This window comes from Anopheles merus, chromosome 3L, assembly GCF_017562075.2.
Source record: "Anopheles merus strain MAF chromosome 3L, AmerM5.1, whole genome shotgun sequence".
In the NCBI taxonomy this organism is placed as follows: domain Eukaryota; kingdom Metazoa; phylum Arthropoda; class Insecta; order Diptera; family Culicidae; genus Anopheles; species Anopheles merus.
The window spans coordinates 32,826,701-32,851,945 of NC_054085.1; the positions used below are offsets into that span (position 1 = coordinate 32,826,701).

General features: G+C 45.3%; 1 protein-coding gene and 1 long non-coding RNA gene across 4 annotated transcripts in view; both read left to right on the forward strand.

Moving 5' to 3' along the window:
• Positions 1 to 15,699, forward strand: part of LOC121598743 — a 104,243-nt gene extending 88,544 nt beyond the window's left edge. The window contains exon 3 of the long non-coding RNA XR_006005613.1: positions 15,476 to 15,699. This is a non-coding gene — a long non-coding RNA (uncharacterized LOC121598743). The remainder of the gene's footprint in view (positions 1 to 15,475) is intronic.
• Positions 1 to 25,245, forward strand: part of LOC121598740 (matrix metalloproteinase-2) — a 264,445-nt gene that overhangs the window by 179,759 nt on the left and 59,441 nt on the right. The gene's annotated exons all lie outside the window — the stretch shown is intronic.

The following is a 25,245-nucleotide window of genomic DNA, read 5'->3' on the forward strand; positions in this document are numbered from 1 at the left end:
TTCTCAGGAAGGAATTGCAACAAAAAAGACAAGATTCGATTAGAGATGATTGCGATACCTTGCGGTGATTAGTGCTTTGCGGAGTGTATACATTTCACGGTGGTTAGCTCGTGTGGTTTCTATCTTTTAAATCCCTTTAATTGTAATCAAGCCCGCCTGCTTTTCAAAAGAATGTTTCAATTGGTTCGCCTAAAGTCGTGCGAAGTTATTTGTATCATGGAGAGCTTTTCCCAGAATCTTGGAGGAATTAAAGTTCTCCTATGATTGACAGCGTTGAAGATCAAATTAATTTGATTTATTTCTAAAAAATTAAGCTCGATGTCTTTAAATATGATTAGTATAAAGTATTAGTATATTCAACAACAGAAGAAAATTGTAAAATAGAGATACTAATTTAAAATTTTAGTGTCTTTCTGAGCAATACAAAAATTGATGTAACTTCAAGCTCCGTTTTTCCATATTTTTCTATCCATAATTTTGTACTATTTTCTCAAATCTCTTCTTTAAAACTTCCATTGTTGTTGATGAATTTCCTCCAAAAACCCTTCCCAGCCGCACATGCACATTGCCCCCAGTTTGTAAGAAACCCTCTCAGTCACTCGCTCCCTTGCCAAAGGAGTGTAAACGATGGCCTTCACTGTCACCGGGTTTAATCCTTCGATTAAATGGCCTCATAATTCTCGGTCACCACCACCACCGCCACCGATGCTGCTGTACTGTCTCCTTTCGCCACCCAAACTGTCCCACCCACTGGCCGCTAATCCGCTGGCATAATGAAACATCACGAAAATCCTCTGCCAGAAATTCATCTTCCTTAACCCTGTAACGTCCCTTAACCCACCAACTCATTTATTGTCACTCTTTGTGTCCTCTCTCTGTCTCTCTCACTCTAATGCTGGGAGGATTGTTTTGTGTTTTCTTCCCGTTCCGGGTAGGCGAATGGAGCTTTGTTTGTTTGACAGTCGGTTGGGGGGGGGGAGCAGTAATTACAGCCGGGGAATAGGGGACAACGAAAATTATGACATTCTCTCCCTGCGTCTCAATTTATGTACTCTCGTCACATCACACTGTTGTGGGTGTGTGCATTGAGCGGTAACAATAGCTCCATCCCCCCTCTTCCGGAATCCTTCCTTGCGGCCGTTCAAGGGTGGTGGTCGTTTAATTGGATGTTGTTAAAAATTAAACGGGGTAGCGGGAGGATTTTTACTGGCAGGACGATATTTCACGCTTGCCATTGTTTTGTTTTTGTGTGCAGACTGTATGTCGTTATTTTAAAAGCAAACAATGCACAGCACAAATTTACTGATTTTTTTTATAGCAAACACACTTTTAGACGATCCAGTGCAATGGAGCCGTGGACGTAGCGACGAACTTGGGGGAAAATGAAATGATAACAGCGCACAATGAAACGAGCTTTGAAAATTAACGTTTTCCTTAAACTCTCGACAATCCACTCAACTCGCGCAATAAGCATTCGCGTTTGCGTAACAAAAACAATCGATTGTCGGGGGGTTTTTTTCTGCGCAAAAAAAAAGGGAATTCACTCGCAATGATCCCCTGACACCCAGAAGGGGGGAGCGTGTGTGGGGTGGAAAAAGAGCTTTAAAATTGAATTGCAAAAGTGTGCGTTTTGCTCGATTTCTGTTATTTTTTTTTATGTTTCAACCTACCAAATGCCACATTCCCGCCTGCCGATCGCCGGACGCGCCGATCCATCCGGCGTGTGCGATTATTCAGTTGGCCGAGAATAGATTAAATTGAATTTTGCTACCTACGGAAAGTTAATTGCAGTAACACGAAAAGTGCATTTGGTTGCCATATTCCAGTGGCAGAGAGGTGCAGCAGCTCCCTCTTCAAGCGCTGCTGCGAACGCGGGCAAACAATATATAAAGGGCGTTTCTCTTTCCCGCCCAGGCCACGCCGGGAGACGATAAGTCCCACGGGGGGAGGATAAAATAAGCTCAAGCACTCTTGCACATACGTACACACACACACATACACAAGGAGAGATAAATGGGCTCTCTCAGCATGGGCTCCTCGTGCCTCTCCTCGTCGCAGGCGTCGTATGTGCATTCTGCTGGGGGAAATCTGGACGGATGGAAAATATGAAGATAATCGTATCTATCGCTCTGCTACTACTTCCGACACGCTGATGCGTGTCCGCTGGCCACCGGAACGGGTTTTTGGGGCAGCCCGTTCGGAAAATGCCAGGTAATGGACGATAATTATATTTTGATTGAATGCACAAACGCATTAATCACGAGCAACTGGTTTGGCGCGCTGGCTGTGTGTGTGTGTATAGCGTGGTATTGCAATTTCGGTACTTTGATTTTGATGCGATTTGTGTCGGACAGATTTTGCATGGTGTCCATCCAGTCTTTGGGGTACATTGTGTTGCTGTTTAATGTTTTATTGAAATTCGACTATTTTCGTGGTTGCTTTAAATTATTTGAGTCATATTGATTGAATATTTTTATTGTATTTATATACATCAGTTTGTGTTTTTAATCTTTTTGCTAGTTTATGCCAAGAACATCTTTTATTTTAAAATTAAAATTATTTTATTTGTTGTATTTTATTGTTCATTCCAAATTCATTTCTTTTAATTTTCAAACGTTTTCTGTCCGTTTTTGCTCGTTATGAATTGATTAAAATGATCAATTTAATGGAAAGTAACAACTTCTGATAAGTTTCGTTAGTGTAATCAAAAAAGGAACATAAACTTCTTCAAAAATCATAGAATATCGGATAGTTTTTGTGGAAAACTAACATGCTAAACAACAATCACATTCATGGAACCCGAGGAATATTTCGTAAAAAAAAACAAAGCTAGTACACCACGCCCCAAGTGCGAAGCGTGTGCTGTGGCGCTTAGCAGCCACTACTAAACTGTTCCCGCTTAAAATGCACTCAACCGGGATGGAAGGAACACACAGCACGCGCTTAGCACGCGGTCGTACGCACACATTTGCTCTGCTCGCTTGCGAAGGAAAGCTACGCTTTCCCAACAATCCCGCAAACCCCGTCCGTGTAAGGATGAGCCACTGAAACTTATCCCTTTTTCTAAAAACCCCCTCCCAAATCTAGGAAGGAACAAAACTAGCAAAACCGAAGCAAAACGGAGTGAACTAGAGCTCTGCATTCCATCAGCAAATGGTGAACGTGTCACACGATGCTGTATCGCGCACCAGCACACATCAAGAACCCTTCGATTCCGCCCGCCTTACCGCGGTTCTTCGGCTGTGTGTGTGTGTCCCTGGGTTCAGGCTTGATCGCCCGGGACAATTTCTGTTTACACAAACGTACTGTATCCGTGTTTTCACTCGTGCTCGAAGGTAGCCGGCATCCCCTTTTTCCGGGACAAAAAAGAGAACTACTAAAACATTGTGTATTGACAAAACCTGGGCAAAGGCAAGCGCGCTCGGTGCCATCCCTCGCCCTTCGGACGATGCTTGGGATCATGTGCCGTTTAATCACTCACACCCAGCACCACCGAGCACTGTGGGTGTTTGTGTGTGTGTGGTTGCGTGCGGTACACAAAATAAACAACCCAACCATGAACTATTGAAATGTGAAACCATGCAGCGTGGACACATATCGGTTCGCTCCCTGTTGGAAACCCCGCCCTTTTTTCCGGGAATTTCGGGGGTCCGTTTTTCGTGAGATGATTACCGCCGATTGTGGTTTCGTGAGTTGTGCATTTGACCGGAACGTCACCGTCACAACGCTTTTTCGGTCAGCATCGTTTGTTGCAGAAACGATGCACCAAACCATCGAGAGAGAGAGAGAGAGAGAGAGAGAGAGAGAGAGAGAGAGAGAGAGAGAGAGAGAGAGAGAGAGAGAGTGTACCATGTGGTCCGTGCCGTGCTTTCCCCTCTGCCGTTTCCGACCATTTCAATCAAAACCAAACCCAAACGGACGTACGAACGGAGCGGCGAATTAGCTGCATAATGGAAATATTTTATTTTCCATCAATTTCTATTTATTATTCAAGCGTCGCAATAGAAAGGGCTGTGAGAGGCGAGCGGTCAAGGGGGGATCAAGCGAGCAGGACACTATCGCGGCCACCGGGTCCACGTCCTGTACGTGAGCGGGGTTGGTTTATGTTCAGTAAATGCACAGCAAAAATATGGCGCAAACCCGATGCTGCACAGCCAGCCGCGGCTTAGCATAAACACCCCCGGAACACCGCTTGACCACGGATCGAACTGGCAAACGCGCTGCTATTCACCGCGTCCAGCACAGCGCAGCAAGCATACACACAGGCGGACGGTTGCATCGTGCACGTGGTGAATCGATTTATTATCTCAACCTTTCTCCCTCCACCGCCGGCCGAGCGAATGAACAACCACAGCGAATGATGTTGCTGCTACTGCTGTGGCGACCTCTCTGCCAAAGCGAAACTCACCGTGGTGTGGTAGCAGGAGTCCATGTCCTCCCCCCTCCCGCTGTCGCCCGTGCACAGTGGCAAATCCCTAATATTTCCTGCAAATCAAACCCGAAATGGGTTTCAAATCCCACCGGGAACCAGCCATTTCCCAGGAATACGTGATTACGGGCAAGCGAGCTTTTAGCCGATTGGACCCCGACCGGTGTCGTCGCTTCACGTTTGCTAGAATATGGCATGGGGGTGATTTCCGTTCGTGTGACGTTCGTGGGTATCCGGACGGCAGAAAATGTTGTGCAAGCTTTGCAACTTAGAGCAAAATTGTCTGAATCTTTGCGAAGGATAAACATGAATTGTCTCTACAATAAACTAAAGTGCTTAAATTACAAAAAACAGAAGGCAGAGTACAGTAAATGTTCAAGCTGCTAAGCAATTAAAGCATGCTGTGGCAATTGAAATCAATCTTTCCATTCAATCAAGGACCACTGGAACACAGTTTTAAAACAATTTCACAAACTTTAACAATTTACCAGTGTCAAAACCGTTTACCCCGCCAGGCAAAACAAATGCTTTGGCCATCTTTTGCCTTCCCCCTTGCGCCTCCAAAAGTGCATCCGATGGCATGAATAAATGGTTCCCGTCACTCTCTGCTTGACGCCCCCAAAATCTCGACAGCGCATCAAAAGCCGTTGCCACCGCCCTGCCCAAGGGTGGCCGCGGGCCGTGCTGAATGCTTTGCAAACTCCTTTCGCCTTCCTGTGCACTCGCTTTCCCTATTTTCTATTTGTATTATCGCTCCCGAATACTGCCATTGCTTGTTAAGCTCGATTCGCTTCAGACAAGGTTCGCTGTACATTCCAAAAAACGCTTCCCTCTTGGTACTCCGCGGATAGGTACGTCTAGGGGAGTAAGAAACCAAACGCCATGACCACCATTCATCGTCCATTTATTACTTCTTCTGTTGGTGGACGAACTTCCCGCCTTTTTTGTGTGTGTGTGTGTGTGTGCTGCTACTCCCGCTTCCCCCAGTCACTATTCATCATCCCCTGTTGGAGTCTGTTTGTTTCCTGCAGATTGTCGTAATCTTTTCAATATTTAAATTACCCACCGTTCTTACCTTACTCATCGACCAGTGCGCCGTACTCCGCATTTTACTGGCTGGTGCGACCATCGTCGCATTGTGCTCGCATCGGGCCCTCGGTCGCTAGAATCGTTCTAGAGGATGGTGATGATGCGGGAATGGCAAAATTTCCGCCGGTTTGTTATCTACGATTTTAATTAAAATCCTTTCCCGAACGGGGTTTTCACGTGGCAAACGGGGAGTTGTTCTATTCCAAGGCACACACACAGTCATCGTCACTCCTCGGTCGGGGAACGATGGATCGCTTTCATCATTTACGAGAGCAAAAGCGGAATGCAAATATGCCACGATCACTTACTACCGGCAACTTTTCAGTTCAGTTTTACAATTGAAAGATCGGCACTCCCCCACTGTGTCGGGGTGACGGTGTCCCCGGTCTACATCTCACTTCACACGCCAGACGGAAGAGGATACAGCAACCAACAACAGAGGCAGCAACAAAAAACACACACAACTTTGACAAACGTGCACGACAAACCCTGCTTTTGCAGCGGGTGTCATTCGATTGTTCTGCTGGCATTGTGTGCTGGAATGCATTATGATGGGAATAATTTCAATTATAATAGGTTTTTTTGTAGGTGAGTAACGTTTGTGTTATTATCGAAGGACGTTAAAATGTATTACCTCACAAACGGATGAGTCCTGGCAAACCATTCCAGTAGAGAGTACAAACTATTACAGGAAAGAAGAGAACAGGGTGTTCACAAGATTAAAAAAGAAAAACTTTAAACTAGTTTTAAAGAATTCTGCCTGTAAAACCAATGCTTTAGCAGCTTTAAAATTGGCATTAACAGATTTTTCTTACACCCCATTTGGTCGCAGCGAAAGCTGATCAAACGACTGCTTTCAAAGCTCGCAAACACACTCGCCCACACGTTCCCATCCCCAGCGCCGAGCTACCGAGTGCCCGCGTCCTTCTTTGTGCTGGTTATTTTAAAGTCAAATTACGCAGCATGGAAATGTAAACGACCGTAACAACCTGCAAACAACGGGCCTAAACGCAGCTGCGTGTATGTATATGCGTACACTCCAACCCAGTCTCCAACCCCCGGACACCATGGGGGCAATGGGATTGAAAACTTTTCTCCCAACCCAGCCGCTTGCTGAGCAACCCGGGCGTATTTACGTATGCACAGCATGGCATGCTTAGTCTATGCTACAGCATTCAGCTTACGCGGTGAGAGGTGAAAAGAATTAGGCTTTGTTTTGTCTTTGACGATATCTTTCCTTAAAATTAACAAGTAAGATAAGAGGAGATAGTGAGCAAAATAACCCACAACAAAGGACAAGAACAAAGCATTGGATAGGTCGAAAAGTAGCCTTTCCTAGCGTGGAAAATAGTTACAGGTTTCAACTAGAACTAAAAAATCTCTTTTTTCACGGTGTATACAAGCAAGACCCCTTTTGCTATTTTCTTTTGCGTTTGGGAAATCATCACATCAACGTCACCGGCCTTTTCCTTTTCCCATTACAATCGCTAAAAATACGCGTCCCGAAATGGCAATCGTTTAAAGCCAAATAAACTGTACCATAAACAGGGCCATCATGAAGATAAGCACACTTTATGCTGACCAATGCACGCATTCTAAACCCATTTAATTTACCATTTAGGTTCAAACCTCGCACCCGATTTTCCGTGCCACAATGCCACAATGGCTCCATTATGCTCAAACTATGCCACTCACGCAATATTAAAGTGCTGGCCAAACATTGAGTAAATGCTCAAAAGTGAGGAATATAAAAAAATAACACAACATTACCCCAAAAAGCATAATCCGATACCCCCCATTCTAAAGCACAAAAAAAAAACCCCCCAGCAGAATAGGCTTTGGAAAATTTAAATGGAAAATCTCAAAACAGCCACTCGAACTCGAACCAAATGTAATGCAAATTCATCTCTACCATTCGCCACTCAAACTCAACGCTCCGTTGAACCTTTTTTTGAACAAAATGGCACCTCTGTGTGTGCAAAAAGTCGGATTATCCAAAGATCCGATTTGGCTCCGAAACCTTACCCCCATCTCCCGCTCTTTCTCTTCTGCCAACGTCCCGTAAATACCAAGAAGATGAAGAAAAAAACATCATTTTTCCAACCGTTCGCTCCAACAACATCTGAAAGGTAGTGGCCGATAAAAATCTGAAAGTAAATAAAAATTGTAATTTAATCTATTTTCCAATGCCCACTTTCATCTCGTTCATTCGGAAATGCGCGAACGGGAGGAATTGCACCTGCCATGTTTAGCGCGTGATTTCTCTCCATTTTATACCACACACACACACACACACAGACACACCTAGACAGACACACATACATAGCAAAGCATAGCTTACCAAAGCAACACCGGTAACCGGCGTGGAAACAAGATGTATTTAAAAACAGCAAACAGTGTTTCGCAATTCGATGGAGGCGCCTGGTAGGTTTCAGCTTACAGTACAACTTCTTCGTATTATTCTATCACGTTGTTTTTGGCGTTATGATGCGCACTACGGGGCTTAGAAGCAAATCAAAATCACCTCACTGTCGATAGACCGAGCCGTCCGAACGTCCGATATGGCCAACGTCACTGATCTGCCTGCTTCTCAATTATTCAACCTATTTTGGTGAAGCTTTGCCCATGGACACGAAGTAGCACGTTGTAGCACGTGGGAATACACAGAATCAATGTGTGTGTGTGTGTGTTTTGGGATTGTTTGCTTCGTTTGCCACTAAAATACATTTCTTACGGCGCCTCGTATAGTTTATCTAGAATTTTCAAATTGAACAGTGTGCAAAAGGCGTTCAGATCTCATGTTTATTACAGTCCCATCTTACGGTCTAACCTGAATTCGAACAATGCTCCAACTCGAAAACTTCAACACGCCGAACGGTTGAAACGGTTCGATCGATTGGTACGCGCCTTCGCCAGCAATTGCCGACTTTCCGTTCGCACCGACCCACCGAATCATTTCTAGCGAACGCCGAGGGTCCGCGGGTCAGCGTCACCCCTTTTGCGGCGTCATTTCGGTGGTTGTGGATAAATATTTCAAACAAGCCAACCCTTTCTTTTTTGTTTGGCATACCCATTCCAAGCGTCTCCAGCAAACTTACGGCCACGGCATGGGTGTGTAACATTGACCGAAAGCGAGAGAATGTCTTGAAAGCCACTTTAAGAACTTTAAGGAAAACCCCACCGGGGGAGGGGCTGGGATTTTGTGGATGGTCGCGCAAACCATTCCAAGAAGTGCGGCTTAGCCTGGTGTAAGTGTAAGTTGGTGGACGACGTTTCCCTGGAGGAAATGCGTCCAAAATTGAAACCTTACGACGAACGCGAGCCGACCAAGCTCTCTCTCTCTCTCGTGAATGGGACCGTACACAACAACAGATGCTTGGCGTTCACATTCTGCGAAAAGGATACTGCTTTGCAGATCTTCTGGGTCGTTCATAAATGATGACGTTGTTGTATTGTTGTGTAACAGTAAGTGTAGGTGCGTTTTTGAATGAGCGTTGCGAAAAGCCAGTGTGAAGATAATGAAAACCATACATGCTATGATGTAGAACTTGTATTTGTTTTGCAGTTTCTGCTGTACAGCAATGACGTTTGAATGGGATTCGCTTTCGCTACACTGTTCTGTACTATTTTGTACAGCGAAAGTCAGGTGAGAAAATCAGTTGTTTGAATTTGAACCGTTACGTTACTGTTTTGGCGCAGATTTTACAATAAAATATTGAAGTATTCAAGTGTAAGGAGAACAAATACCGACAAAACCCAAACAAAACAGACAAAATTATTGTTAATATTGAAGCCTTTTTCACACCGCCCAGTATTATGCATACATAATCCCGCAATGCTACTTCCAAAAATCCACCCCCTGCTGTTTGTTTGGAATTTAAATCATATCTCAACCTAATGCACCTTTTGGATGTATAAAATCTCACCAAAAACACAGTGCCACTCCCTTCAAACTACCACTAACATAATGCTGTCCCTTCATTTGAAATGTCACATACTGTTCCTGGGGAAGAGAGGGATTTGTTTGTGCTGGCGAGGTTTATTTAAACATAACCCTCTCCCCTCTCGTTCTGTCTGTTAGTTCGTTACAAAGAACCATAACAGTGGGGGGGGAGTGTACGATCGTGTGCTACCCTCGTGTGTTCCATGTGTGCGCTCTTAATCTGATGACATTCATCCCGTAACGGTGGTGTCATCTCGCCTTGCCAAACTTTGTGGCCCGCGGCTGGACTGTCTCGCTGTCTAATCAGCGCCAGATCGAGCGAGTAGCTGGTAGGCCCTTCAACCCGAGCACGACAATGGTAATCAGTATGTGTAATGTAGGGGCCCTTGCTCGCCCTCTATTATTACCCTGCCCTGGGCTCGCTAGCTCGCTTGTTTTGGTACTGTGACATAATAATGATGACGAGGAGGTTGATGATACGGTTACAACAAACTAAAATTACTGCAGCAAATTATACTGATTTTGGTCCGGTGCTTCGTTCGAACGCGCTGCCAAAGTTTCACCGACATCGGTGTTTTCGTTAGCAAACACACACACACACACATACACCCACAAAAAAGCGCGCTCCCTCGCGGAACTGACCGTCGGAACGGCACTGGGCACAACATCCTGCACTACTGTGTTTTATTGTGCAATCCGTGTCACCGTCGCTTCCTGTGTGTGATGGGGACACGAATGAGCACGAAAGCTCCCCATCCCGAGGCAGTGCTGCAAAACCACACTACGAGCTATTAAGCCGACACCGGATCAACCTCACGTAACAGGATAAATTATGCACCGCGCGAACGAACATTTCGTCGTCGTCGTCGTCGTCGGAGGCAGCGGCATCGTAGGTTCTTCGTGATGGAAAGCGGTGGTCTCACCGATACGGGAAACCACGCGTACGTGCTCTGTTGCTGCTGCTGCTGCTGCTGGTAAGAGCAGGCCATGAGTTTGCCCAAAAGCACACACACCCATACACCCAAACAGACAAAAACGCACGGCGGGAAGGGGAGCGTGTTCTTTCTATCCCGTTTTTACGTTGCTGCACGGATCGGGGTTTAATCCGGTTGAAGCACTCCCGAGAACATTTGCCAGTGGCTGTGCGAACCGGTGCCAGAGCGGAAGCTTCAGGCAGAACGTTTCTTTTTCTTTTTTTTTTTTGCACTCGCAACAAATGAACATACACCTTCCTTCTGGAGGCCGATGGCAGGTTGTGCCCGTTGACGAAGATGATGATCATTCCGGTTGTTGTCTTTGGTAAGAAGATAGATGGAACGAGTGATGTATGCTTAGACAACATTGAGATAATGAATTATTGAAACCCCTTCTTCGAATGGTTCCTGAAGTGGGTTTAGTATCAATTATGACGCACCTACAAAATGGCACTAAATTAGAACAGAAAGGTAGTGCAGTTGGAGCAGTTAGCATGTTAGTTTTAGCTTAAAGAACGACTATATCCTGTATTTATCGTAGATAAATTTTGCAAATTAAATAGATCATCCATTATACAGTGAGTTGTAAAGTCATCTAAAAGCTCTAAAATTGACTTAAACTCAGTTTTGCTTTTCTCAAACAAATTAAGAAATTAAGTCAGTGAAATAAATTTACTTAACCAATAAGACACCTTTTTACATAAAAACATGTTAATTTAATAACTAACAAAAAACATATTATGTTTTATTTACCACATTTACATGCTTTACCTTTCGCTCATTAAATTTGCACAGAACAGGGAAAAGCATTCCTTTCGCAACAACAATTATAAAAAAAAATAATCAAATAAATTCCAATCAAACATCTGTTCGCTTTCCCTCTTTCTCTATTAACAAGCATTTTCCTTGTCCTTTTGGTGGAGGGAAATCGTTCACCAGCAATAATAGCCCCCGGGTAGTGCGGCTGGGAGATGTAATGGTTGTTGTAACGGCATGCTTTTCCCCTTTAATTGTAAAAACCCAACCGGATGAATGGTTGGATCGTTTCGTACTCCCCCCCGGCCGAACGAGGATGTTAAATCCAGTTGGGTAATTTTACACACACACACAAATAGTCATCGTGGTAATTAGTAGCATCAGCAGCAACAGCACCCGAAATTCGTGTTCTAGCGCTCGTTCATTGCATCGGTAAATCGATGTGATTGTGGCCGCGTTTTTCACGCAAAAATAGGCTGTGACAATACTGTGAAGGCCACTGAATGGGAGGGCAGTCTTGCAAGAGGATTCACTCCTTTTTCGTTCTCTACGATCTTCCCAAAATGAAACGCGAGAGGGGGAACCCCTTTAATGGCACGCAAAACTTCGCCGTTGAAACGGTGGCGGTGGAAGATTTTTCGAGTTTTACCCATTTACATAATGACTGGAGCGATATGAATATTAAACGATCGGATAAAGAAATCTCTCAAGCCAAGCTTCTCCTTGCAGCAGCTTTCACGGTTACCAAGCAGAGCCCCACGCTCACCCGCCTGCTTTGGTGCGGTGGTATCGCAATCACAAATGAATCTCGATGAGCACACACACACGCACACACACGCACACACTCCAGCAGAAGAACGACAAATGAAAGAATCACACAGTGTGCGATGCTTTCTTCTTCTGCGAAAGGGGGGGGGGGGAATCTGTCACCACCAGATGGGTAAAAGTCACCCTCCCAGTCGCTTTCCATTGCCTTCCATTACAGTACGCCATGTGCTTCGTATTCAACTTGTACAGGAGAAGAAAGGGGGAGGAAAGAAGGGGAGGTGATGTCACGCAAGCCGAGGTGAGTTTGCAGAAGGATCACCCACAATCGCTTGCGCTGGTTGCTCCGGCTGGTTGTAGACCCTGAGATAGGACGATTCAACGATTTAATAATGAATGAGAGATTTGGTTTTTTTTCCTTTCCTTTGCTTTTCATTTCTGTCTCTCCATTTCTATGTTTTCCCATCCAATGGGGGAGTACAAAAAAAAAAGGGGAAAACCCGGAAGGTAGCAAATACTTTTCAGTGGCTGCAACTTCATACACCCAAAACCAAAGCCAAAAATGGGACGCAAAATGGAGAATGAAAAAAAAAACTCTCTCCCTCTCTCTCTCTCTCTCTCTCTCCCTTCCCATTCGCAATTGTGTATGAATTTCGCTGGAATTTATTTCCTTCGCGTTTGTGTACGCTTTTCCCACCGTGGGGTGGTGCCCCGTGATTGTGATACCATGAAAATGATATGCCACCTTTACAGAGTGTTTAGAGTTTTCTCCGAATGAGTGTATTGCCTCGGTGTGTATGTGTGACATTGGGTTTACCGTGGTTACTTTCCACGCTTTTTTGGCTGGGCGTGTGTGTAAATATGTTGGGCAAACATTTCGCTCGCTATCCGACAGTGAAGGCTTCTTCACAAAAGCCTCCAGCACACAGAGAGCAGAATGCGAGAGAAGAAAAACCAAACACACAACCCACACACAACAAGACGATCGATAATTCCTGGGATCTAAGCGCGTGGGAAGCAAGGTGAAAAGCCAGCCTGTTTGCCAAATGCTCCTCCGGCAAACGCACCATGCCGTGTGAGATACACCGGTGAAAGGCTGAAGCGAACAATTGCTGCGTTTTCGACCACTGTTTTGCCTCTGCTTCTTCACTTCACTCCGTCCACCATGGTACCCAATCCGCGCATTTGCGCAAGCATAAATCAAACTCGGAGCGCGCGCGGGATCACAAAGTTTCACGCACGCCGCCCGGGTACGTGCCCATTGCTTATGCATCATCGATCTTACTCATCGTACCATTTACCGTTTTAGGGGGCGGCGGGAAAGAATCGGGAATTATGTTGCCCCACGAGGTAAAACTTCGCACAATCGTATCCCTTCACAAACGCGTTATTGGAATTCTTCACATCGAGCGCTTCCCAGCATTGGATTACGTCTATGCCCGTTTGACACGTACACTCGCATATGCATACACACGCGCAGTCGGACAGGCATAGCTTGCTCCTTGTTTGATTAGTTGCTCGCTGTAAAAAAAAGCGACCAAAGAGGCATGACCAAAAATTGCTTCCCAAGGTGTGTCGGCCACGTACGCGCAAAACTCACCTTCCCAGCTCGGAACGGGCCGAAGAAAACGAACCCAAATCTCACCACACGAGCAAAGCCTTTCCGCAAACTTACCGCGCCGGAGTGAAAGTATACGAATGAAAATGCAAAGCTTCGATGGGATGAGCCGGGACAGAAACAAAAAACAAAAAAGCACACCCAAACACTGTCTGGGCCGTGGGGATTTACCAAAATCCCATCCTGGAGTTGCCCGGGAAAGCCACAGCCGGATCGAACCGGATCGAAGTTGGTCTTAAGAAACGAAGAGAAACGAAACGCACAGAATCGAAAGAAAGAAAAAAAAACAGAAATGAACGTTGCAAAAGATTTGCACTGTCAGGATGTTTGGTGAACAGGCACGAAGAAGAGGAAGAAGCAAATCACTCTCGGGAACGATCTTTTTTCGCTGTGGAGGCGTTTGTGTGTGTGCGGGAGTAAGTTAATCCTGTGCCTGCTACGGCTTTTCCCAAGTGCGCTTCACTCTCTCTCTCTCTCTCTCTTTCTCTCTCTCACCACCGAATGCCACAGAATGTGAGAAGAAGAATTTAAAGCCCCAAGAAGCGAAGAGTAAATGGGAAAAAATTCTGAAGCTTTTGCAGCAAGAGAACGGATCATTTTTAATTAAGAAATCGGCGCTCGTCGTTTTAACCGATGGTTGGATTTTTTCCTATTTTTTTATTTTGTTGTTCTATTTTTGTTTTTTTGTTGTTTCTTTTGGGTTGGTTTTGTTTCGTTATATAGCCTTAACGTTGCCTTTTACTGTCTATGTAACTGTGTTTTCCGAATAAAGATGTTACATTTTTACTCTCTTTTTTCCCATTTTCCGCGTCGGAATTTAACTTTCACCAAACTGGAACACTAACATGTTTGACATGTATATATTGAAACATTAATTTAGGGACGCGATATTAACTGTACTGCTGCTAACAGTCTTCACAGCCACTTCTAAAGCAAGTTTACGTTGAAAAAAATCTCAACCGCAAAACCTCATGTGCTCACATCATCATCATCAAACGATCAAATATTATCTTGCATCGAGCTCGGAATTATCGTCCCTGCCCCGATAAGCTACACTTTAAATGGGCGTCATTCAATGCTGCTGCCATACGATAGAGATAAATTTCACCAAAACGCTGGCGGCTGCTGTGCTGACCGCCACAAAACAACCATCATCATCAAATGCCATGCCACTAGACGTGTAGATATACACACACAAACACATACAGACCCTTGTTATGATTGATCGATCAGAGCAGCGAGAAATGTGATACACAATCCAATGGGGGTGGGAATGTGTTGGTTTTTTATGCGCAATCATAACCCATTCTGCTGCACACCAACACAACATGATGCATGCCGTAACACACACACACGAACGGGTTAATCTGTATCAATATTCCCCAACAGCATATGAAACGATATCAAAAACAAAAGACGAAAAGAGTTGGCATTTTTGGTTTGTTTCTATTTGCTTTTGTGCTGCATGATTGATAGCGCTGTGTTTCCCTGCGTCGTTACCACTTGACTTTTATTACTCTTTGCGCTTGCCGCCTGTTTGATGTACCTTTTTTCGCCAAACACACGTGACAGCGTGACACTGCAGCACAGCAAAAGAATGAAACCTTCCCCTAACTAACGAAACGAAGCGAACTATCAATGTGCGTTACATTGCAACGGCAATTGGCAATTTTGGGGCAAATCGGTTCCTCCATCAAATCCACCATCCCTACAATGGGGGGTCATCATCGGGGGGGTTGGTGCAAACCATTCAAACGAGAATTTCATTGCAAACCACCAAAACAAAACCGCGCACGCGGCTGACCATCAGTGCTTCGGTTGCACGGTTGCATCGCTTGCAAAACCCCCTTTTCTTAATGTTCCGCTTATGTGTGTTCTCTCCGGTTTTCTTCTTTCCGTAGGTAAGTGCAGCAGCACAGGATCTCCAGCATCCCCTCTTCCCCCTTCCCCACCACCGTGAAAGCCACAGCGAAAAACCGCAGCAGTTCCATGCGGAACCATTTGTCCGGAGCCAGACGGACGGTTGGGGTTCCACCAAAAATCGGGCTTCAATCGAAATCCCCCCCCCCCCTTATCCGGCACGGCCCCGATGATGATGATGATGATGATGATGGCAGAGGCAAAGGAAATCAATTGCGGTAAGAGCCACCAGCCAATCGGCATGGCGAAACATACGGTTTTGTGGGGGCGAAGCGAAGGCGGCGAGAGAGTTGAAAATCAATCAAACAGAATGTCACCAGCAAACCTCATTTGGCAATTTTCTAATAGTCTGCTCCACTCCAACGCACCACTGGTTATTGGAGGGGGGGTGGGGAGTGGGCAGGTTGGTTTTGAAAATACCTTCTCCTAAAACCACAACTTGACCGGTCGGAGGCAACCATTGTCGTCTGTCGGCGGTGCGCCATGAATACAACCAATAATCCTGCTGCTTTCTGGTCCTTCGAACCGGATCTCGTACGGCCATTGTCGAGCTAACCAAAGCTGCGCTTGCAGCGTGTGTGTGTGTGTATGTGTGTGTGTGCATTTCGTTTGTGTAGAAGAGAACCAATCGATCACATTTACGTTTGCACCGAGGCGGCGCGGTTGCATGAAGGTGGAAGGAAAAATCTGCATTTCCTTTTTGTGGAGCAAATTGATTCCATACTGCACACACATAGAGAGGCAATACGCACGCTGTTTGCAATATGTCACATACAGGGCGTCTTTTTTTGTGTTAAAGGCCGGATAGCTTCAGGAAAACCTGGTAAGGATTTGCCTTTTCCCCCCACAAACCGATGAAGCTATTTATATTCAAACCCTCAAGGGTTTCTGTTTTGTTTCCCCCCAGCCTTCCCGAAATCCCAATATTAACCAAGAAAAATAGGGATAGCACGCAACTACGCCAAACACTAAACCGGCCAACCGGACTTTCCGTGTCCTTTCCATGGAATTTTGAAGCCGATTTTCTTCAGCGTGTGCAAAAAGGGGAAACTTTCCTTTTACACTTAGACCACTCCGGTTCCTGTTTTGCCACCTGTAGAAAATTGAATTTCTATTAGCGCAACGGAGTGTAGGAGTGGCCCCCTGTTTTCCTTGCCCGAACCTCAAAAGGGACTCTTTTGTTTTTGCTTCCCGATGTACAAAAAAAAGGACTCATTTTTCACTTTGCACGAGTTTGCACACGCTTTGCCGCCAACCCTTTTTCGGAACTGATTTTTGTAACCTCACATCCAAAGGAAGGGATGCAAAATTAGATGCTAAAATGGACGTTCGTGTCTGTCTTAACCTAATTGTGGGCCCCATTTTTGTGGCCGTTCCGTTTCTTCCCCCTCGCAACACACGCGTCCCAATGCGCATTAATGTCCAACGACTAAGCCTTCCTTGGGGGAGAGTTGAAAAATGAAGTTTACTTCCCGGAAAAAGGAGGTGCTTTCGTATGGCGGCCACTATTTAGCTGAGCTGATAGAATTTACTGAAATCCAACGTTTTCATTGCAAATCGTCTCTCTCTCTCTCTCGTGTGAGATTTTTAGTTGGGAAAGTTATTTTCAGCAACATGGCAACAAGAGCTTCATTTTTTACCGCCCTTCACACGAACCACGAACGAACGAGCGAAACCGAAAGTAGTAATAAAGCCCACCGGAATTGATTTCCACTTCGGCGAAGAATGATGATCATCGATGACGTACCCTCTCTCTCTCTCTCTCTCTCTCTCTCTGCCCACTTTACCCCGATGATGGGGAAACGTTATGCTTCCGTTTTATTTTTTCTGACTCGTCATTTCATACCAATTCAGGGGATCGGTTTCCACACGGTGCAGCTTCCACAGACATCTCGCACGCAAAATATCTTACCCAACCAAGCCCCAAAGGGGCTAGCTGTACTGGCCTGGTGGTGTCCCCTACCGTGAGAAACGGGGGTTGAACGGGGGGTTGAAAAATAAATCGAGATTAAATCCTCCGGCAAACACCAACGGCTCTCCTTTCCTTCCATTTCGACAGACGAAAATCAATATCAAAGTGGCAAAGTGTGCCGACAGTGCTGCCCACTTTACATGCGTCTGCCCCTTTCTGGCGTGGGGTGCCAAAAGGAAAGGAAAGCGGTCTAAAATTGGAGCCAAAACTCGTTGGGTTTTCTTTAGCATTTTGCACTTCCACTTTTTCATTACGAGCGCAAAATGAAAATGAATGATTGCTGAAGGCGGGAAGGGGGGGCCTAGGCCATTCTGATGCACCGTGTTTGGAAGTGAGATGAGAATGTTTCAAAAGAATAGAGAATGAGCAAAGGGAGAAGAACTTCATTGTACAAACAAAAACGAAGCAAATAAAACAAAAATATGGAAAGCCTGCCTTAAATTGCTAATAATAGAAAATCCTGAAAAATGCATGAACACGTCACAAATTTCGTAGTATTTTAGTCGAACCAAGGATTCAACACTGAACATCAACATATAAAAAACAGGAACAATAAGCATTAGGATACAGTGGAATTTGCCCAAAAGATTGTCCATCTTCATCGGTTCAGAGCGTGTTCAGATGAAATCTAATTACTTCCAAACGACACCATCACCTCCAGCTAGAAGCTTGTTCGCCTTTTTCCCTGAAAGGTTTTTACACCCTTTTCCACGTAAGGGTTTCTGAAAAACCAAATCCGTACCCATTTGGCAGCATCCCCTGATGCGCTCTGATGCTCTAGTGGATGTGTGCCAAAGTTAAGAGATAAGTTGTTTTTTTTTTCTTGTTAAGATGCAACGCCCACGTTCGCACGCCCTCCATGGCCGGAGTGGAAACTCGAAACAATGCGAGCAAATTAAATTACTTCATCACAAAAACACGTTTATCCTTTCAATTTCGCTTCCGGTAAAATTTACTGTCAATCGCTTCTACCCCCCCCCCCCCCCTCTCCCAACAGCGGCGTTTCCCTGTTTGGGCTCGTTCGTTTGACTCCGGAAGCGACTTCTTTAAGACAGCACGACTTCAGTCTCCTTTTAAAGGTTTCTTTCAAGCATAAGTTGTTGTTTCTTTTTGTTATTACATCGCGTGGCACTGTGCCAGCTAAATTATGGGACATAAAAAATTAAAACCCAAAAGGGTGTGTGTGTGTGTGTGTGTGTGTGTGTGTGTGTGTGTGTGTGTGTGTGTGTGTGTGTTTGACGGGGGACTTGTGCTTGACACAATGGAGGACAGAAAAGGCGTACCGTTTCTAATAGGCCTTTTTTTTTGGTAAAAATTACCACATTTTTAGGTTCCTCTAGACAAAGGCAGCGGCGAAAAGTAACAATTGCTTTTGTACGCAAATTTCTCGATTCTGATACTTTGAAAGTATTGCACATTATTGAAGAAAGATATGCTTATGCTTATCATATGCCATTACTAAAGATTTGATAGCAAAGTAAACATTCATGTTCAAATTACTGAAAATCGTAGGAAATCGATCATATCAAATTTGTTGAATCATTTCAGTTAACGGTATTTAAATAAATATATTAATCATAATAAATGTGATACTCTTATGTTGCATGCTGTTATAAATCGTGTGCTTCCCTCAAACTGTATGCGTATTGTGTGTGAAGATGTCACTGTAATCCAAAATTTCCATTCAACTCTGCTTAATTCCACATTTGCTTAAGCAGCTAATTTGGCAAGCTAAAGATCGCTGCTTGAATTCGCCTTTTGCAGAAGATATACTGCATGAAAGCTCATGGTGGTCCTTTTAAATAGCGCTTGAGCAGCTTCCTTATGCCAGGGTGCCGAGGACTATTTTTCATTGCGATTTACTTTTTAAGCAAAGCGTCATCAATGAAATAAACAACACGATGTATTTCATTGATTCTAAAAGCTCTTGAATTTCTTATAATTTCACATAGTTTACTAAAAAATCACAATCACTTTGCTCAATATTCCTTCTTCAAATTAACTTATCTAACTTGTGCAGCAGCAACGAGATGATTGATGACACCAGTCTTTGACACTTTGACAAGAGCCACCTCGTACCGATATCATGTATTGAATGTACTGTTTCATCGTTAACACTTACACTTCAGGCTAACCAGCCGCAAGGTACCAAAGAGTACTGTTGTAACCGTTGTAGGGTTCCGCCGAACTGTCAGCCAAGCGCATCGCGGATAGGACAAAAATAGTTTAAATAGGGAACGAACGGCAGTTTCTGCCCTTTCAGTTAAACGAATTCACCGCGAGAATACAAGCCACAAAACGCCTAAAATAAAAAACTATTTTTTTGGCACCACGCCTAAGCCTAAAAAGTTCGGTCATCTCTGTTAGTTTCTAACAAGTATGATGTGCTCGGGAGAGAAGCTCGGCTTGTAACAAACTTTATCGTGTGACCAGTCGAGCTATCATTCAGCCACCCGTCGATTAAACCACCCTCCATCGAGCTATTTATATTTTTGCATATTTTGACATTTGCTAACAATAAACACTCAAGCGTCAGGCTTAAACGTCGATTCGAATAAAAGATATTAAAAACATATACACAAATAATTGCAATAAGTTTGATAAATTTGCAGTTTTTTTCAATACTCAAGCACAAGTGGAGCAATTTCAAAAAATACCCCATTTTGTTAAAATATCAGTGTTTTCTTCGCTTTTCATTAATATTATTTGGTTAAACTTTGCAGTTAAATTAAGAAATAATACAACTGAAAGATATTGGATAAAATGTGCAAGAAAAACCTTACATAAAACCCCATGACTTAAGACGTTCAAGAGTATAAAACAATTCATCAAACCATGTGGCGCCGAATGTTTGGCTTTTGTTGGATTTTCCTTCCCGCAAACAATGGATTGTTTTTTTTTTTTGTTCAAAAAATTTTCTCACCATTTTCCCCCGAGCGATCAAGGGGCTTTCATGACACCCGCCCCTCCGCCAGACGACACCAAGACGCCCCAGGAAGCATCGAGACGTTCGCGGCAGCAGAATTTAATGAAAATTGGCAGCTCGGTAAATACATAAGACGGCGGAGAATGTCACCGTTTTCTTCACCGTTTGCTCGCGTTGCGGTTCCGTTCGCTGTGCGACGGGTAAAGAGGTTCAATGAGTGGCAAACATCGCCTCCTGCACACGTCCTGTCCGTCGCCACCACCATCGTTTCTTCCAACACGACTGAAATATTCAAAAACTCGACAAGCGCAAACGATTGACGCGTCCCGGGCTTTTTTGGGGGGGGGGGGGTACGAGCAGAGAAAAGTCTGGCCGTTAAGCCAAAACAACACACACACAAAAAGACCTTCACGGTGCACACATTCCCACACACACACACACAACGAGTGGGAAGGTAAGTTTGGCAAACCAAACCACTCGGTTTTCACACGACTTCACACCGTGGCGCTGAATGGATGGGGATTTGAGCGCCATTTACCTGTACCTACTGTGTTTGAGCTGGGGAAGGGACCGGGTCTCCAGTACAGTTCGATTCTGTACGTACAAATTCCTACCAAATTCCTACCTTCCGCGCACGTTTTGCCTGCGCATTTTCCGGACGGATGTGGAACTTTTCGATGCCCTGGTCTGGCATCCGTCGCCGTGCGCGCGCCTAACGAAGGTGACGAGGGCCTCGCCTGTAGTAATGTCTTATCGCTATCACCACAAATTCCTCCCGTTGACGTTCGGCGTCAGCGTCGCGTATCGGTTGGGGATGGCGCAACGCTCCCTTCCTTCCCCTTCCACGGCAAGTAGACATCAATGCGGCAGTCAATCTCTTCTCCCGAAAGACCGCCACAGGCAGACAAATGGCATACGTTCGTTTTTCGATGATTGTGTATGAGGCTTGCATGTTTCGTGTGTGTGTGTGTGTGTGTGTGACGGGGGAAAAAGTAGAGAAAAGCCACACGACGATCCTGTGGACGCATTGCCGCCGGAGCCGCGCGTTGAGTGCAGAAAGGGCCGACAAAACATTTCCGGCGGCGAGTCGCTTCCGCAATATTTTGCTCCATCCATCCACATCCTACCGTATCGATCTTTCGTTACCACACACACACACACACATACACCGTTACTGCTGCACAGCGATTGCGAAAGCTTGAGCAGCAAAATGCGTCTCCTGCTGCCGCATCACCATCGTAGTACCTTTAAGCTTTTGGTGAATTTATGGAAAATTCTTCCACTAACCGTTCGAACCATTCCTCGGGGACGCCTGCTCTTTCGCTTGGGGAATTTATTTTGCTCCATTCCATAGAGTGTTCCAAACCCGTGGCAGCTTCACGTCCCTCGGGGCAAGCAGGAAAGCGGCAACAACGGACCAACGAAAAAAAAAAGTGGAAAGCCTCGGGAATAAAAACATTCGACGCGGTCGTTGATGAGCCCGGCCGTACTGGAAAATAAGACCCTAAACGAAGGATCGCGAGCGGGGTGGAGGGGGGAGGAGGGGGGAAAGAAAACCCCTTTGAGAATCCTAACCATCCTTTAACCAACCAAGCGGTGTTCGGTTCGGTAGAGCGTAGATGCTACTAATAGGAAACTCGTTTGCTGTCACTGCTGTCGAAACTCTTTCGGCCCTTCTTTTCTTCGCAACTGGCCCTTGAAGCGTATACAGACACAGATGAAAGAAAGCAAAATGGGACTCTTGTATACCACAGGAAAACAAAAAAAAAGCAAGAGATGATTCATCTGCATGCCTCTTTTCGCACGAGGATGACTTTGTATGTCCCAGCACATACGTACGTACGGACAAACCGAACATGCTCAAGATTAACGATCTATGTCATCCTGTCCAGGGGAGGCTAATCCCGCCCAACGGTTGGCCTCCGCACGCAAAGGCCCTTTGTGAAAACGAAAACTACCCACCGCGTGGCCACGAATCATCGATATACTACTATCATCGGCCTTTTTTTCTCTCTAACCTTTCACCGGCCAAAAGCTTGGAAGGCGGCCACCAAGCAAGCCCTTTGCCCAGATATGTGTAAACGGTGCTACGTAGCGCCAGCTTTCACACCGCCGGCTTCGTGGCCAAGTGGCGTAGCAAAACCATAATGAGTATTGGTTTGGGGGTGTGTTGCCATGTGTTGTGCTAAATTATGGGAAAATGATGAAGCAAAACCCCACTGGCCGGCCACCACGGCGCGCACATTGACTTCACACCGAAGTGTTTTTATTGCCCCATTACCATTTGCTTTGTATTCAAGTGATTTTCGGTGAAGTTTTTGTATTTTTTTAGGAGCGTTGGTTAGCTTTAGGAGAGAGTATAATTTAATTTTAATGGTAGTAAATGTTGTCGTTTTTAATGGTTAAAAGATTGCAAAGTTAAACGCAGCAAAATTATTGTGTACAATTTTACGATTTCAGCTACGAGTTTTTCAATGTAGATTTTGACATTTGTCAGATTACACTACATCAGCTCTCTATTCAACTCTCACGTCAAATTATCCCAAATTATTTTACCTTTCAATACACTCAAATGCACGCTCAAGTTTCAGGTTAGTTTTTAATTTAATTCACAATAGCCTCTTATAAAAGTTAAAATTAACCTCGATTGAAGTTCATAAGAACCGTTCCATCGCACAAAAACTACATTAAAGTCCAACTAGTGATAATGACTCCAAAAAAAAAACACCCCCCCCCCCCCCCCCCCCCCCCCCTGGAATGTGAAATCTAATCTGCACAGCATTAAACGAGCACTCATTACCACTTTTACTCGGTCTTTTTGTTCTCATTCCCCACGATACTCTAAGCCGAAATTGGGTTCCATCTACATGCAACTGTGCTGCAACTCCCTGCTGTCTGTCTTTCACGTGGTTGCCTGCGCTCATGCTCGCAACAAAGAAACCAACCCCGTACTATGACCAACCTGTCACTAGCACAACTCGGTTGTTCGTCGCAAAAAAGAAACACTCGCCCCTTCCAAAAACCGACACTTGATGCAATTACAGCTAATGGGGCAGTCAAAGATTCAAGTGCTTCGGGACGGGAGAATGACATAAAATGGCAACTGTTCGCTAAAGTGGTTCATTTTTTTTTGTTGCCCTATTCTCAAGACAGCGTTTACCGCAAGCTGAACAATGAGAGTGGGTAATTCATTGCCAGAAGATCCATTCCAGCTTCCAGGCTTCCGTCTTTTGGGTGAGAACAAACGCTTGTGTAAATCGTGTGAATCGAAACCATCGAAACAGAAATCAGTAACCGTAACCGCATGCATATGAGACCACGACATCATTTTACAGCTTCACAGATGGTCAACTGGCGCCAACGGCCGTCTCTCCCTCGTGCTAGAACCATAAACTAATGTACAAGAGCGCGCGCCCGCGCGCGCACACTGATTAAACTCAATAAAGAAAATTAATCAGAATCGGTTCGGTTAAATTGAAATAAATTACCCACGGACGGGGACCGTACGGTTTCCGAAACCTGGGCTGCAGTGGAGCGGACCGCTGCGATTGGGATTGGCCCACTATTTCAATCGAAGTCCCTGGGTATTAGGGCGAGAAATGTCACAAACGAGAATGAATCGTTGTTTCAATGCAACCGTCCTCACGCCCTTTCTCTCTCTCTCTCTCTCTCTCTCTCTCTCTCTCTCTCTCTCTCTTTCAATCGCTTGCTAAACTGCTCGATGACTGGCCATTGGGTCGAGCGGTACATTGGTTCCGATGCTCGAAGCAATCGATCCGTTGTTCTGTTGCGAACGGCCAATGCGGGTTCTGTTCACTTCACAATAAGCACATATGCGCCTCAATCAGGCATATCTCTCTTCCCGGTATTGGTGCTGGAGTTTCCTTGTCCTTCTTCTTCTTCTTCCACACAGAAACGGGCACGGGGGCTCAATCGCATACAATCAGTGCGGCAAAGGTGACGCATCCAATTCTCTTTCCAGGAATGAGCCCCCGATCATTTAGAAGCACTTCATGATGACTGCCGCAACTGCACTGCACAAGGACATCGTTGCTCGAGTGCCATATTTTAAGTGCACAAACACACACACACACACACACACCGTACCGTGCCGGGGTGGACGGAACCACAAATGATAATTTTCAATACATCCAATCAGTGATGACCGGACGTGTGTACACACAAACACACACACTACCCCTGGGTGAGTGTTTGTTTGTCATTGGCACACATTAAGTGTCGGGGCATTGCCATTTTCCACGCAACGTTGTTGCTCGGAATTGCTTCATTTTCCAGCAAACCTTGTCGCAGCAGTTCCGCCAGCGGGATCGATTTCGGTGCAAATGGGCGGGCATGTCCAGGGCCATCCAGGACGGCCGGCCATCCGAAACCATCCGATAATGGACAGCGAGCGTAATTTATCTCTCAATTTCAATTTGTCTAATTTCTTCCTTCGACACACAGCCGGGGCGCAAAACCTTAGCCTCGCCTGTCACGTGCTATCATCTTTCTACCGGCGCGCGGGGATGTCTTTCGGATTTTCGTCCTCATTCGGCCGGTGCCGGTGCGCTGCGGGAAAGCTTCTGCCACCAGCACCACCAATCACGTGCGAGGGAGCGAAAGGGAGGACGGTGAGGGAAATGAGATAGAGCGGGAGAGAAGATAAATGGTGAAACTAATTTGAATTTAATGCTTATTGCGTTAAATACTCTGCGTGATTGCTCTTGCGGTACCGTGCGATGGTTGCGGTGCAGTGCGGTAGAAACGCGTGGGCTGCCATCTCATCCCCAACCACACACACACAGGCACCTGCTGTCGGTTACGGGTGTGCTCATTTGCTGGCTTCTTCAAAC